At 41.8% G+C, this 16,830-nt stretch overlaps 1 protein-coding gene across 1 annotated transcript in view; it reads left to right on the plus strand.

Annotated features, from left to right (window-relative positions):
- COL19A1 (collagen type XIX alpha 1 chain) overlaps positions 1–16,830 on the plus strand; it is a 1,241,599-nt gene that overhangs the window by 315,652 nt on the left and 909,117 nt on the right. The gene's annotated exons all lie outside the window — the stretch shown is intronic.

Here is a 16,830-nt window from a genome sequence, read left to right on the forward strand (position 1 = left end):
CTGGACTAAGATTACATTGGCTGCAGAAAATTTGAATTCTTTCAATGCTAACCATCTCTTTTGAATAGAGTTTAAAACCTTTACATTATAGGTAAGAATATGTAAAGCCATTACAAAATATTATCAAAACAACCTAACTAGTACAGAACGTATAAAGAAACCGAAAAGGCCCATGGTGTGTCATAAAGGAAAGAAACAAAAAATGAGAAAAAAAAAAGTAAAAAAGGGCATTATTGCCAATGTGTCCAATTAGTTCAGACAAAAAAGTGAAAACCAGGACAAAAAGGACCTGAGAAAAAACAAAATTAAAAAAGTAGTAACCCGTGAGGTGGAAAAAGCACAGAAATCCAGGAACAAAGCCGTGGATTAGGAAGGGGAGAATGGAGACCTCCAAATCTGGCAGGGAAGGTCCCTGCCATCTTCCGGCAATAAGGATCAATAATAAAATTTTAGCAAAGAACTAGAACAAAAACTAGAAAATCATCCCAGGGATGTGGGAAGGTTTCACTAATTAGGGAATCATGGCCTGGTGTTGGTGCCAGGTGGCCATTGGCAAAGAAGTTAGCAGGTTCAGGAGATAGCTCCAGGTGGGGTGTCTGGAAGAGGAAGAACAAGGAGGTATAGAAAAGGACTTCTGCTGCCTTTGCTGAGCCGGGGTCCAGATTTGACCAGGGGCAGATAGTGGTTTTGGTGTTGAGGCTAGTGGTAGAGGTTGTTCTTCTGGAAGAGGTGGAAGGCCTAGATTGCGAATGAAAGCTTCACTTTTCGGAAGGTCCCGCATGGAATATTGGATACCATCTCAAGACGCAGATAGGCGAAAGGGAAAGCCCCAGTGGTAAGTAAGCTGATGATTCTGTAAATGGGTGGTCATTGAACAGAAGCTTCGGCATTTAGCAAGTGTTAAAGGTGATAAATCGCTAAAGATCTGCACATTGGCTCCTTTAAATTCTAGCCTGGTTTTGTTGTGTGTCTAGGTCTTCTTGCTGTGTTTAAAGTTGGGAGACCGTATGTTTTAAAGCTGCGTTGTCTTCCTCCAAGACATGTACATACTGTTTAAAATCATCAAATTTTGTTTCAGGTGTGTCAGTATGTTCACACAGTTGAGCGATTTCTCCTCGCAGTTCTTGAGCAATTTTCCCCATTTCTCGGGTGATATTATGTGTTAGATTTTGTGAGAGGTTCTGCAATTTGACATCTAGGACTTCCACTGTAAGGGGGGGTAGTCATCCCAGCTGATGGAGTAGGTGAGATGGCAAGAAGAGCGCCTCTGTTAGCCGTGAGCGGGTTCAAGGGGCCCAGCGTGTCGTCCTGCATACTCGATGCAGGCCTTAGTAGGAAGTGATCCAGGGTCTGGGAAGGCTGCGGCTCTGTAGTGGGTGGAGAGGCGGGCTTTTTTAATCTGATTTTCACCATGGGTTGCCCAGCAGTATTGGGGATGTTTGAAGGAAATTCCCGTGGCTGTAGGGGCTGCAGATCTTGCAGCAGGAGTCCTGGAAAGACTTATTGTGATTTTTTTTTTACCAAAGATATGTAGCAGAATACATTTTGGCCTAAATTTAGGAAGACATTAGATTTTTTTTTTTTTTTAATGGATATGTTTTATAACAGAAAGTAAAATTTTTTTTTTTATTTAAAAATTATTGGTCTATTTTATTTAATAAAAAATGAAAGACCCAGTGGTGATCGAATACCACCAAAAGAAAGCTCTACTTATATAAAAATAAAATTATATAAATTACATTTTCGTACAGATTAGCATGACCACACAATTACTAGTAAGCACAATAAAGTAGTGCAGTTCTAAATAGCAAAAAATGCCTTAGTAATAAAGGAGGTAAAAACCTTCCGGAACTCAGGTGGTTAATAGCAGGACTCCGCAGCCAATGGCATTCACTTCTAGCAATGTAGACAAAAGCCTTGCATGTGCCTTGTATGCTCTCCTTCTGCTTATCCTAACAAGGCTGAGCTCAGCCCTTTAAAACACATGAGGCCCCCTTTTCTGCATTAGGCCAGTGGATATACAGAACATGGAAAAGAGGGGAATGCCATTTGTACGCTACTCCTCCCAACCTTTACTCCGAATTCCTTTTGAAGTCTTTTAGGAATCATTTATGACTAGTGTTGAGCGAACACGGACTGTATTATTCGTGTTCGTACCGAATAATTGGATTTTTTGTACCCAAACACGGACACGGACACTTTACTGTATGTTCGGGTAAAAATCCGTGTTCGGTCGTTTTATTTCCGGGTTTTGCATGCTTTGGCGCTCTTTTCATGGCGGGCTTTCAACAGCCAATCAACAATCGTTTAACTGGTGTGCCTTAAGCCATCCCAGCCATGCCTGCAAATGTCTCAGTAGCTGTGATTGGCCGTCTGAAGCATGTGACCAAGTCTTTATAAGTTCGAGGCAGCCGCAGCGGCGTCATTATGCTGCTTAGATTCAGGGACAGAGCACACATCAACGTGCTGGCTGCTGATTAGGGAAAGATAGGCAGGAAAAAACCATTTGTGTCCGGATAGAATTGAGGGACAGGTCGGAGTGTTTAGGCAGGGCGAGTTGTAGGCATTTTAGGGATAGAGTCTGCTGAATTATAGGGTCAGTGTCTTCTACAAACTACAATCGATATTGCTGTGTGGGGGGTGGGGTGAATCTGCACTCAATCCTGATCTACGATCTCTTCTCAATCCTGTTAGGGACAGAGTCTGCTGAATTTTAGGGAAACTGTGTTCTACAAACTACAATCGATATTGCTGTGTGGTGTGGGATTGGAGATAGGCAGGTGTCAGTGATCCACATCCATTTTTCTGTGTGTGAGCTGCAGTGAACACAATCTTTTTGGGCTGCAGTGAACACAATCTTTTTGGGCTGCAGTGAACACAATCTTTTTGGGCTGCAGTGAACACAATCTTTTTGGGCTGCAGTGAACACAATCTTTTTGGGCTGCAGTGAACACAATCTTTTTGGGGTGCAGTGAACAAAATCTTTTTGGGGTGCAGTGAACACAATCCTTTTTGGTGTGCAGTGAACACAATCTTTGTGGGGTGCAGTGAACAAAATCCTTTGTGGGGTGCAGTGAACACAATCTTTTTGGGGTGCAGTGAACAAAATCCTTTTTGGGGTGCAGTGAACAACATCCTTTTTGGGGTGCAGTGAACACAATCTTTTTGGGGTGCAGTGAACAAAATCCTTTGTGGGGTGCAGTGAACACAATCTTTTTGGGGTGGAGTGAACAACATCCTTTTTGGGGTGCAGTGAACAAAATCCTTTTTGGGGTGCAGTGAACAAAATCATTTTTGGGGTGCAGTGAACACAATCTTTGTGGGGTGCAGTGAACACAATCTTTTTGGGGTGGAGTGAACAACATCCTTTTTGGGGTGCAGTGAACAACATCCTTTTTGGGGTGCAGTGAACACAATCTTTTTGGGGTGCAGTGAACACAATCTTTGTGGGGTACAGTGAACAGAATCTTTGTGGGGTGCAGTGAACACAATCTTTGGGGGGTACAGTGAACACAATCTTTGTGAGGTGCAGTGAACACAATCTTTGTGGGGTGCAGTGAACACAATCATTGTGGGGTGCAGTGAACTCAATCTTTGTGGGGTACAGTGAACACAATCTCATACTTCTGAAGGTTTGAGGGTGCTGCCTGTTCCATACTCCCCCTACTCCTCATCTAGCCTTTTAGGGGTACAAACAATAGTAATTGGGGCCTAGTGTGGTTGTGTACGTGTGATATACATACACTTTTTTGGGATCATATTTTCTATTCCGCTATTTAATCAAAAACCTTTGGGGATCAGTTAAATTGGGGGATAGTCTGTGTTGGTACGTGTGAGAGAGATCCACCTTTCCAAGTTGTTGGGGTTCATCTCATACTTCTGAAGGTTTGAGGGTGCTGCCTGTTCCATACTCCCCCTACTCCTAGCCTTTTAGGGGTACAAACAATAGTAATTGGGGCCTAGTGTGGTTGTGTACGTGTGATATACATACACTTTTTTGGGATCATATTTTCTATTCCGCTATTTAATCAAAAACCTTTGGGGATCAGTTAAATTGGGGGATAGTCTGTGTTGGTACGTGTGAGAGAGATCCACCTTTCCAAGTTGTTGGGGTTCATCTCATACTTCTGAAGGTTTGAGGGTGCTGCCTGTTCCATACTCCCCCTACTCCTAGCCTTTTAGGGGTACAAACAATAGTAATTGGGGCCTAGTGTGGTTGTGTACGTGTGATATACATACACTTTTTTGGGATCATATTTTCTATTCCGCTATTTAATCAAAAACCTTTGGGGATCAGTTAAATTGGGGGATAGTCTGTGTTGGTACGTGTGAGAGAGATCCACCTTTCCAAGTTGTTGGGGTTCATCTCATACTTCTGAAGGTTTGAGGGTGCTGCCTGTTCCATACTCCCCCCTACTCCTAGCCTTTTAGGGGTACAAACAATAGTAATTGGGGCCTAGTGTGGTTGTGTACGTGTGATATACATACACTTTTTTGGGATCATATTTTCTATTCCGCTATTTAATCAAAAACCTTTGGGGATCAGTTAAATTGGGGGATAGTCTGTGTTGGTACGTGTGAGAGAGATCCACCTTTCCAAGTTGTTGGGGTTCATCTCATACTTCTGAAGGTTTGAGGGTGCTGCCTGTTCCATACTCCCCCTACTCCTCATCTAGCCTTTTAGGGGTACAAACAATAGTAATTGGGGCCCAGTGTGGTTGTGTACGTGTGATATACATACACTTTTTTTGGATCATATTTTCTATTCCGCTATTTAATCAAAAACCTTTGGGGATCAGTTAAATTGGGGGATAGTCTGTGTCGGTACGTGTGAGAGAGATCCACCTTTCCAAGTTGTTGGGGTTCATCTCATACTTCTGAAGGTTTGAGGGTGCTGCCTGTTCCATACCCCCCCTACTCCTCATCTAGCCTTTTAGGGGTACAAACAATAGTAATTGGGGCCTAGTGTGGTTGTGTACGTGCGAGATACATACACTTTTTTTGATCATATTTCCTATTCCGCTATTCAATAAAAACCTTTGAGGATCAATTGAATTGCGGGATAGTCTGTGTCGGTACGTGTGAGAGAGATCCACCTTTCCAAGTTGTTGGGGTTCATCTCATACTTCTGAAGGTTTGAGGGTGCTGCCTGTTCCATACTCCCCCTACTCCTCATCTAGCCTTTTAGGGGTACAAACAATAGTAATTGGGGCCTAGTGTGGTTGTGTACGTGTGATATACATACACTTTTTTTGGATCATATTTTCTATTCCGCTATTTAATCAAAAACCTTTGGGGATCAGTTAAATTGGGGGATAGTCTGTGTTGGTACGTGTGAGAGAGATCCACCTTTCCAAGTTGTTGGGGTTCATCTCATACTTCTGAAGGTTTGAGGGTGCTGCCTGTTCCATACTCCCCCTACTCCTCATCTAGCCTTTTAGGGGTACAAACAATAGTAATTGGGGCCTAGTGTGGTTGTGTACGTGTGATATACATACACTTTTTTTGGATCATATTTTCTATTCCGCTATTTAATCAAAAACCTTTGGGGATCAGTTAAATTGGGGGATAGTCTGTGTTGGTACGTGTGAGAGAGATCCACCTTTCCAAGTTGTTGGGGTTCATCTCATACTTCTGAAGGTTTGAGGGTGCTGCCTGTTCCATACTCCCCCTACTCCTCATCTAGCCTTTTAGGGGTACAAACAATAGTAATTGGGGCCCAGTGTGGTTGTGTACGTGTGATATACATACACTTTTTTGGGATCATATTTTCTATTCCGCTATTTAATCAAAAACCTTTGGGGATCAGTTAAATTGGGGGATAGTCTGTGTCGGTACGTGTGAGAGAGATCCACCTTTCCAAGTTGTTGGGGTTCATCTCATACTTCTGAAGGTTTGAGGGTGCTGCCTGTTCCATACCCCCCCTACTCCTCATCTAGCCTTTTAGGGGTACAAACAATAGTAATTGGGGCCTAGTGTGGTTGTGTACGTGTGATATACATACACTTTTTTTGGATCATATTTTCTATTCCGCTATTTAATCAAAAACCTTTGGGGATCAGTTAAATTGGGGGATAGTCTGTGTCGGTACGTGTGAGAGAGATCCACCTTTCCAAGTTGTTGGGGTTCATCTCATACTTCTGAAGGTTTGAGGGTGCTGCCTGTTCCATACCCCCCCTACTCCTCATCTAGCCTTTTAGGGGTACAAACAATAGTAATTGGGGCCTAGTGTGGTTGTGTACGTGCGAGATACATACACTTTTTTTGATCATATTTCCTATTCCGCTATTCAATAAAAACCTTTGAGGATCAATTGAATTGCGGGATAGTCTGTGTCGGTACGTGTGAGAGAGATCCACCTTTCCAAGTTGTTGGGGTTCATCTCATACTTCTGAAGGTTTGAGGGTGCTGCCTGTTCCATACTCCCCCTACTCCTCATCTAGCCTTTTAGGGGTACAAACAATAGTAATTGGGGCCCAGTGTGGTTGTGTACGTGTGATATACATACACTTTTTTTGGATCATATTTTCTATTCCGCTATTTAATTTAACTGGGCCTCCATGCGAGACCTGTGTGCCTTGTTGCGCTGTTTTGAGTACTCCACCAACATGGCCAGTGGCAATGACGCCGTTCTCAGCTTAACTATCCCACTTCTATGCCTCCTTGAAAAAACAATTCGGGCGATGATGGAAGAGGATGTGGCACAGGATGAGGAGGAGGAGGAGGATGAAGAGGTAACATTTCCAAGGCTTTCAGGGCAGTCATTCGCAAGGGGCTCCGAGGGTGGGTTCCTGCACACGCAAACGCCAGGGACGCAATTGTCCAGCAGGGGCACAGTTCTGGAGGATGAGGAGGATGAGGAGGAGGAGGAGCTGGAGGAGGAGATGGAACCATGTTCACAGCAGGGTGGCACCCAGGCCAGCTCATGGCCATCACTGGTGCGTGGCTGGGGGGATACAGAGGACACGGACGATACACCTCCCACAGAGGACAGCCTTTCGTTGCCTCTGGGCAGCCTGGCACACATGAGCGATTACATGCTGCAGTGTCTCCACAACGACCGCCGAGTTGCCCACATTCTAACTTGTGCTGATTACTGGGTGGCCACGCTGCTGGATCCCCGTTACAAGGACAATGTACCGTCCTTAATTCACTCACTGGAGCGCGATCGCAAGATGCGCGAGTACAAGCGCACGCTGGTAGACGCCATGCTGCTGGCATTCCCATCTGACAGCGGGGCCACAGTGGAAGCACAAGGCAGAGGAGGAGGAGGAGGAGGTCGCCAATGCAACCAGGGCACCGCCAGCACCTCAGAAGGCAGGGTTAGCATGGCCGAAATGTGGAAAAGCTTTGTCAGCACGCCACAACAAACAGCAGCACCAGCAGCTCAGATGGAACGTCTTAGCAGGAGGCAGCATTTTACCAACATGGTGGAGCAGTATGTGTGCACACGCCTACATGTAGTGAATGACGGGTCTGCCCCCTTCAACTTCTGGGTCTCCAAATTGGGCACATGGCTTGAGCTTGCCCTTTACGCCTTGGAGGTGCTGGCGTGCCCTGCAGCCAGTGTATTATCTGAACGGGTATTTAGCACGGCTGGGGGCGTTATAACAGACAAGCGCAGCCGCCTGTCCAGAGACAATGTGGACAAGCTCACGTTCATTAAAATGAACCAGGCATGGATCCCACGGGACTTTTCCGTACCTTATGCAGAATAGCAATGGATACCGACCTTACCCACCCATTGTTCCATTTTTGCTCTTTCTCACTCTTTTGGGGTGTACCCTCATTTAAAATTTTTGAAAAGAAGCAGTGTTGGCTACCTCGTCCTCCTCCTCAGGGCCAGATTAATGTAGGGGCTATTGGAGCTGCAGCTCCAGGCCCCTACCTTTTATATAGGCCCCGGGTTGGCCATATTCACTGTTACCGCTCTTCTGTCACTTGTAAACACAGAAGTCTGGCTTCTATGCTCGCTTCCCCAGGCAGCACCCTCAGAACCTCCCCACACAGCGTGAAGGCCGGACAAGGAGGGACAGTTGGCGATGCATGGATGTGTTTATGGGCTTCAGAGACAGCATCCCATGTTGAATTAGGCATGCATGGCTGCACCCTTCCTCCTCTGGGTGCATGGCAAGGCACGGCCCTTAAGGCCCTTCAAAATCCTCAGCACCAAGCCCATGATGCTGTTAATCCGGCCCTGGTCCTCCTCCACCGCCGCTTCCACCTACACCGCCCATAGGTGTGCGCAGCCTATTGCATTAAGGTGTGCACCCCAAAGTTGAAATACACATGCATGTGTTTGCCAGCAGGGAGAGTAATGTATCGGGGCCATGTACCTGTAGGCAAGGAGAAATAGAGCAGAGCAGGTCCCAGGGAGATCTTTCCCATCTCCTCACTGGCAATGCTATGTGCCCTAGGTGATTAGGGTGTGCCCAGGCACACCCAGCACACCCTGTGCGCACGCCTATGTCACCGCCACATCCACCACCACCTCAACCTCCCTCCTACTCCATATGGGCCTCGTCCTTCAGAGATGAAGAAGAACATTGTTTTATTTTTCTGTTTTTTTTTTGTTGTTTTAAGTTATTTCCCTATCCACATTTGTTTGCAGAGCACTTGCCATGCTCTTAATTACGTTTTGCTGCCATTTGCAGCACTCTAGCCCTTTCCTTTGGTGTTTTAGAGCCATTTTAGTGCCTTAAAGTTCGGGTCCCCATTGACTTCAATGGGGTTCGGTGTCCGGGAAAAGTTCGGTAAAAGTCCGGGACACGGACCCGGACTTTTTTTTAAAGTTCGGCCGAACCCGTCGAACACGGACATCTAGGTGTTCGCTCAACCCTATTTATGACTTTATAACTAGCATCATGTTAACACATATGAATTTTACAAGGGATGTATAAATAGAATGTTTTCCTCAATGACTATAAATAGTTTAATTGGTTTGTTGCCACCACACTGGTTTCTGCTACAATATTTCATACCAGCAGAGCATTGAAGGGGCTTGATACCATCACCTTTTCTAACATGCAGGCTATGTGTAGTATCTGTGGTATAACATAACAGCTATATTTTCTGCAGTCTCCCACTATATGGCATCTTGAGAATCTAAAGGGTCCAATTCTTTGTGATAAATGAATACCGTATCTTCTTTTGAACTTTGACTGTTATGTTTAAATAACCCTATGGGATAGACATTTACAGGCTAAATTAGATAATTTAATAGTTTTTCAGGTGACTGCCACTTTCCAGATACATGGATGTCATGAAAGAGAGAAAAAGGGGGGGGGGTTGACAACTTGTGAAATGTGTTTAAGAAACCTTTTTGATAAAAGGTCAATTCAATTCTTTAAAGTTCTGATAATGGAATAGAATGTTGATAGGCTGATTTTTTCAGTGTATGATCAGTCTACTTTTTTCCATGGCCAAAAATGAACCCGGGACGTACACTTATATTATTTGTAATGATACCAAAAATATATATGTTATTAAAATTATAGCTTGTTATTGTTTTTTTGTAGTTTAGGGACTACATCTCAGTGATATACTCCAATATGCCATTCATTTGGAAATGTGCAAAATTATGTTACCAATTTGTTTGGTCGGTTCATATGAAATGTACAATGTTTTATGAGCTGCCATAAAAAAATTTCCATTCACTTAAAAGATTCTGTTTTAAATCCTGAATGCCAAATAAGGCATGCTAAGAAAGAAGTATAATGTGTGTAGAGGTGTAAGGTTTAAAGTCATTTTTTGTGCAAAACACTCACCCTCTCACCCCCCCCCCCCTCTAATTATTCAATATACTATATATACACTGCTCAAACAAATTAAAGGAACACTTTTAAATCAGAGTATAGCATCAAGTCATGTAACTCCAGGGATATTTATCTGGTCAGTTAAGTAGCAGATGGGGTTTCTAATCAGTTTCAGCTACTTTGGTGTTAATGAAATTAACAACAAGTGCACTAGATGGGCAACAATGAGACAATCTCCAAAACAGAAATGGTTTTACAGGTGGAGGCCACTGACATTTTCCCTACTCATCTTTTTCAGGCTGTTTTTTTACAGGTTTTGCATTTAGCCAGGGTCAGTGTCACTACTGGTAACATGAAGCGATACCTAGACCCTATAGAGGTTGCACAACTCCTCCAGAATGGCACATCAATATGTGCCATTGTCAGAAGGTTTGCTGTGTCTCCTAGCACAGTCTCAAGAGCATGGAGGAGAATCCATGAGACAGGCAGTTATTCTAGGAGAGCTGGATAGGGCTATAGAAGGTCCTTAACCCATCCGTAGGACCGGTATCTGCTCCTTTGTGCAAGGAAGAACAGGATGAGCACTGCCAGAGCCCTACAAAGTGATGTCCAGCAGGCCACTGGTGTGAATATCTCTGACCAAATAAATAAAAACAGACTTCATGAGGGTGGCCTGAGGACCCAATGTCCTCTAGTGGGCCCTGTGCTCACTGCCCAGCACCATGGAGCTTGATTGACATTGTCATTGAACACCAGAATTGGCAAGTCTGCCACTGTTGCCCTGTGCTTTTTACAGATGAAAGCAGGTTAACCCTGGGCACATGTGATGGACGTGAAAGGGTCTGGAGAAGCCGTAAAGAATGTTATGCTGCCTGCAACATCATTCAGCATGACTGGTTTGGTGGTGGGTCATTGATGATCTGGGGAGGTATATCCATGGAGGACCTCTACAGGCTAGACATTGGCACCCTGACTGCCATTAGGTATCGGGAGGAAATCCTTAGGTCCATTGTCAGACCCTACGCAGGTGAAGTGGGTCCTGGGTTCCTCCTGGTGTATGACAATGCTTCCCCTCATGTGACGAGATTATGCAGCCAGTTCCTGGAGGATGAAGGAATTGATACCATTGAATAGCCCCCATGCTTACCTGACCTAAATCCAATAAAACACTTCTGGGACATTATGTTTCATTCCCTCTAATGCCTCCAGGATGCACCTCAGTCTGTTCAGGAGCTTAGTGATGCCCTTGTCCAGAGTGCCTTGGGAGGAAATACCCCAGGATAACATCCATCGTCTCATTAGGAGCATACCCCAACATTGTCAGGCATGCATACAAACATGAGGGGGGCTATACAAACTACAAACTACAACTACAAAGTACCATTTTGTAGTTGCTGCAATGGCATTTCAGCAAAATGGACTAGCCTGCTGCATCATTTTTTCACTTTGATTTTCGGGGTGTCTTTGAATTCAGCACTCTTTAGGTTGATCATTTTAATTTCTATCAAACAATGTGGCATCCTTTCATTCCTAACACATTACCCAGTCCATATCAATTTAGATATCCAGAATTATATTTCTCCACATTGAGATCTGATGTGTTTTTAAAGTGTCCCTTAATTAATTTTTTGAGCATGTGTGTGTGTGTGTATATATATATATATATATATATATATATATATATATATATATATATATATATATACATTTATTTTTTTATATCTTGTGATGCGATGGTATACTACCCTAAGTCTCTCATCTGGGTTCTTTACCAGTATTGTTTGGGGTGCAGGGGACTGGTAATGATGTTCTACAGATGTGCATGTACCTGCCAGTTCTTGACAGTCCCCTCACACTGACATCATCCCTGCACATCCCTTCTTTTATATCCTAAGAAGACCCCAACACTGGACAGCCAATTGGAGGTGTTCATGTCACACAGGCAGTGACATGGACACCCAAAAAAGGACCCCCTTCCTCCTGTACACAGAAGAAGAGAGAATACTTAGGACTGAAGCATCATGTGTCTTTAGATTTAGGTAAGTAAAATAGAGCATTTTTTTTCTATCCCAGCAAGTAGTAAAAGGGGGTGGGGAAGATTGGTGGATGGGAATCCTGAATGTTATATAACTTTTATTTTGAATTAAAGCATGCAGTATTAATATTATGTATTAATAATATTTTACAATATGTTTCGTAATTCATCAACTTTTTCAGAATAGGCATGTACTGTACATTATATCAGAAAAAGGAATTATGTTGCCAAACTAACATAGATAGCTTGCCATCATGAAGAAACCACACATATGTAGACTGCTAAATGTGTTGGCTAGAAATGCTTTCAACTTCACTTGTGCATGTGGTAGACAGAGTACAATATCAGTGTATCATGCGACAAGCTTAAAGTTAACTGTGAGCCAACCCAATTGGATGCTCCTCCTAAAATAGAGTAGCCAAGGAAGTGGTGGATTATGCAATTAAATATCATGACAAGGCGTAAATCACACTTGTTTCCCTCATTCATCTTACTGATGGCTTGTTGCCATCTGCAGCCTTGTGGCTGGCAATGAAATATTATATTTCTATATATTACATAGTTATGGGAAAAGATTGCAACACTGTAATTATGCAAGTAATGCAGTTTTGTTTAGGAAAACATTAGGTGTTAAAGTATGGATCTGGGATTGTAGTGAAAAGTAGTGGGTGACGTGAAGAGAATCAGTGTCCTTTTCAAACATCCAACCATATGGAGGAAAGTTTAGAAATAGTTTCTTCTCCTTGTTATGATCGGATGTTTGAGAACACAGGTAAACACAAATATGTTTTTGTTTACTGCACTTAGTTTCTCAGTTTAGTAAATAAGTCCCTAAAATTATGTCTTACCACTATGCATGTAAGTCACTAAATATTAGTAATGAAAGCTTAGGTTGCAGTGTTTGCTACTACCTAAATTACTTTTGACTCTATCATATGCAAGCACCAAGGTTATCTGCTAGGAACATGAGTGCTGTTAAGAATGAAAGGAATAGGGATAGGCATATGAGAAAACCAATATGCATTTCACATCATCTTTTACTCAAAAAAATTGTGTTTTTTAACAGTAATGAGACTCTTTGTATGTTAATAGTGCTTATATTTCACATTTTAAACATAACGTTTAAGTGAACTGAGGGGCAAGTTGGTAGGGATGGGTTTCCAATTAACAGAATCTCAGGAAGCACATTTTTAAAAAGATGTTACAAACGGATATACATTTATGAAATTTGTTTATATTTTAATAAATTATGATAGAGCTGAGTGAGTTTACAAAATGACAAATGTCACAAAGGTTTTGTTTATTATATCAGTATTTTTTTTATTTAAATGTTATTTAAAAACCACTGTGGTAGTAGTGTATCTGGTCAGTTGCATATATGTTTGCTACCTTTCACAACTTTTGTGGTATTTGAAAACTTCATGCACCTTTGATTTAGCTAGAGGGTTACAAACTGTAGTATCTATAAACTCAGACCTCTTACTACTACACAATTGTTTTTTCATATGCAATGCCTTCATTCAATGCTCAGCACCCTGCATCTGCCTGTAACGAGTCTTAAGACCTTTTTATTTGTATGTATACAGTATGTCCTTGATAAATATATATATATATATATATATATATATATATATATATATATATATATATTGCTGTGTAAATCAACATTGTGTTTTCTAACTTCTGCAAATTGTAACACTGCAAGTTTTCTACAAGGCTGTTCTGCACACACATCCTGAGCTTTATCAATTACCACCTATAAAAGATGATTATCAACAGCTCCACACCTTTAGGAGCTTTGGTGGTAGAGGTTAAAATAAACATGACAATTAAGTGTTTTAACCTTGCACATGGGCTTATACATACAGTTTATGAAAGGGATTAAAATGATATACACAAATGCTTCTATTTACCTTGTTAAAATATTCCATATTGAAAGTCAGATTTGTCAGTGAAAGTATAACACATTTATGGTCAAATAAAGTATTGTTTTTGTTTTGGGCAAAAAGCGTTCAGTGAAAGGAATATTATGATTCCGTTACAATAAAATCACAATATGCAAACAGATTTATATTTCTGTCAGCCTTGTACTGAAAAAAAATATGTTGTTATATTTAATAACAGCAGGTAACAGATCCTATTTAATTATGCAAAGATCAATCAAGGCGCAGTAACTAAAATAAATATATAAAAATCAATCATCCTTTGCTGAGTTAGTTTGATTATGGTGTAAAAGGGGAGGGAGGTAAAACCAACCTGTTTGTGTCTCAGGGACCTTTTCTCTCACTTCCTGTCCTGTAGACTCATAAGTGAGAGGATATCTTTCCAATGTGTGGAGAATGTGTGGAATATTCCTTCTTAGGTTATTGTCATGGAAACAAGCCTCCTCAATGAATGATTTCCTCTCTAATCTGGATTTACCCTCAGATTATTTCTATGTTCGATCTAATTTTATTGAAAATATTTCCATATAATATTATACAACAATAAGTAGTATACACATACCAAAGACAATCAGAAAAGGATACGGCATTACAGTAATCCCCCGCTACATCGCGGTTCAGTTTTTGCGGTCCCGGTAATTCGCGTTTTTTTTGTAATGTTATTTTACTATATAAATCATTAAAAATGAAAGATTTTTGTGTTTTTCATAGATCTTGCTCTGTCTCTAAGTATCTTTTATGTGTTTAAATGAGTTTCTATTGTTTTAAAAGTGTATTTAAAGACCTTAAAATGCTTCTACACGTACAGTGACAGTAAAAAAATCATGCCTACAATGCATTTTAATAGGGTTTTTGTATTTCGCGGAATTTCACTTTTCGCGGCTGGGTCCGGAACGTAACCACCGCAATGGAGGGGGGTTTACTGTATAAATATGTACACAATATAGGGCATATAACATATAGACACCATATAAACACCCCACAGGAACCCTTACCCATATATGACATGAACTAATTAAAATGCTTTTGAGAAAAGTAGACCAGTACAAGACCATGTCTGTAATAAAAAAATAGCATTATACACAGGCTTCAGACTACTCAGATTGTTGGGCCCCTGAAAAAATAGTCATAGCATATCTTCATCATACCAACATGATTGTAGTGTGTGGTTTGCTAATCCCCATCTTCAACTGCCGCTCGGGTGTAGGACACATCACAGAGAAAAGAGGGAGAAGAAAAAAAATAAAAGTTGTAGAAGGGGGAGGGGGGGAGGAAGGGAATAGCAAAAGTAAAAGTTATGTTACGAAAACTTATGGCACCATATGCTAAACCAAGTGCCAAAATACGGATCCAACAATCACTGACTCCAAGTTTTTCTATCTGAAATGGTACTCGTCAGGGATGCCCTCTGTCTCCCCTCCTGCTCGTCTTAGTAATGGAACATCTGGTAACAGCCTTTAGACAAGACCCTTCTATTACTGGAATACCAATAGATGGACGAAGGAGGTGAAACTGGTGAGATTTGTTGATAATCTGCTACTCTATGTCACCAACCCACATGTGTCCATGCCCTCTATTTTGTTTGAATTTCAGCATTTTGGAGCCCTGAGTAACTTCAAAGTAAACGGATCTAAATCAGAAATTCTTCATCTATCTTTTTACCACATCAAGTTCAGGCTCATGGGAATAATTTCCCATTTAAAACCTGCGCTTTGATGTTTAACTATTTGGGTATTAGAATTCCCTCAGATCTCACCAATCAGTATATGGAAAATGATCAACCTCTTATGCAGCGTACAATACAAGACCTCAAGAGGCATGATTGAACCCAATATTCATGGTTTGGGAGGATCAATATCTTAGAAATGGACAAATATCCATGTTTCCTTTATCTTTTTCAAACTATAACTATTGTGGTCCTCCACTCTTTCTTTGTTATTTTACAATCTGCTTTTTACAATCTGCTTTTACAAGGTTTATCTGTGGAAGTAAGAAACCTAGACTACAGAGGAGAAATCCATCTCTCCCTAAAGCAAAAGGAGGTGCAGGGGCTACCACGCTGCAGCGGTTTAACTAGGCTAGTGAATTGGTTCCATTATTCCTATTCTAAACAATGGGTTCATATAGAGCAGTCGATTGCCTCTCATGATCTCCAGGTGCTTCCCTGGTTAGACATATCTGTTCGTGGTCCACTTTCCTCTTTTCTCTTCCTTACAGCTTACTTAGTGCGTGTTTGGGATACATTTGCCAATTCTTTTGGGACTTTCCCCCAAAGTGGGACCAATGACTCCCCTGTTGGTAATCCACATTTACCTCCGGCGGTGGCTCGGACAGGTTTTTTGTCTTGGAATAAGGAGTCAATCCGCAGAATATCTCAAATCCTCTGTCAGGGAACTCTCCCACAGTTGTTAAATCTGATTCCTACACAGCAGCAATCAATTACACACTGGTTGGCATATTGGCAATTATCACCATTTCTATCATCCTTTTCCTCAAGAGATGTATTTAAAAGAGAACCAGATACATTTGAGTCTCTTCTTATACAGGGCACTACACCAGACCATATTCTTTCTGCAGTATATAAGGTTCTTAATTTGAAACTTCATCTGCACCTCCCGGAATTTACAAATAAGTGGACACTAGATTTGAATGTTCAAATTAAACCAGAGGAGTGGGAGAAAGCCTTACTCACTGCATGTCTTTAGCAACTAAGGCACATGAGATGAATTTCAAGCATCTCTTTTGTTGGTACAGATGCCCGACGCTGCTTCACTGGATATATACGAATGTTTCAGATTTATGTTGGTGTTGCCATTCTGCCAACGGTTCACTACTGAAAATCTGGTGGAAATGTCCACCTGTCCATGATTTCTGAGGTGTGATCTTTCAGCTCTAAACTAGTGTAACTGGGCTGTCTGTCCCCAATACGCCACAAATTACTCTGCTATCTATCCTACCTGGCTCTTTTAAATGTATTAAAAAAGGCCTTTTTAGGCATTGACTGACAGCAGCAAAGGTGGTTATACCACAACATTGGCGAACAGCACATGCTCCACCTCTGATTGAGTGGGTTATAGAGAGGGACCATATTGAGAGG

The sequence above is a fragment of the Pelophylax lessonae genome, assembly GCF_965119305.1.
Source record: "Pelophylax lessonae genome assembly, chromosome: 3".
In the NCBI taxonomy this organism is placed as follows: domain Eukaryota; kingdom Metazoa; phylum Chordata; class Amphibia; order Anura; family Ranidae; genus Pelophylax; species Pelophylax lessonae.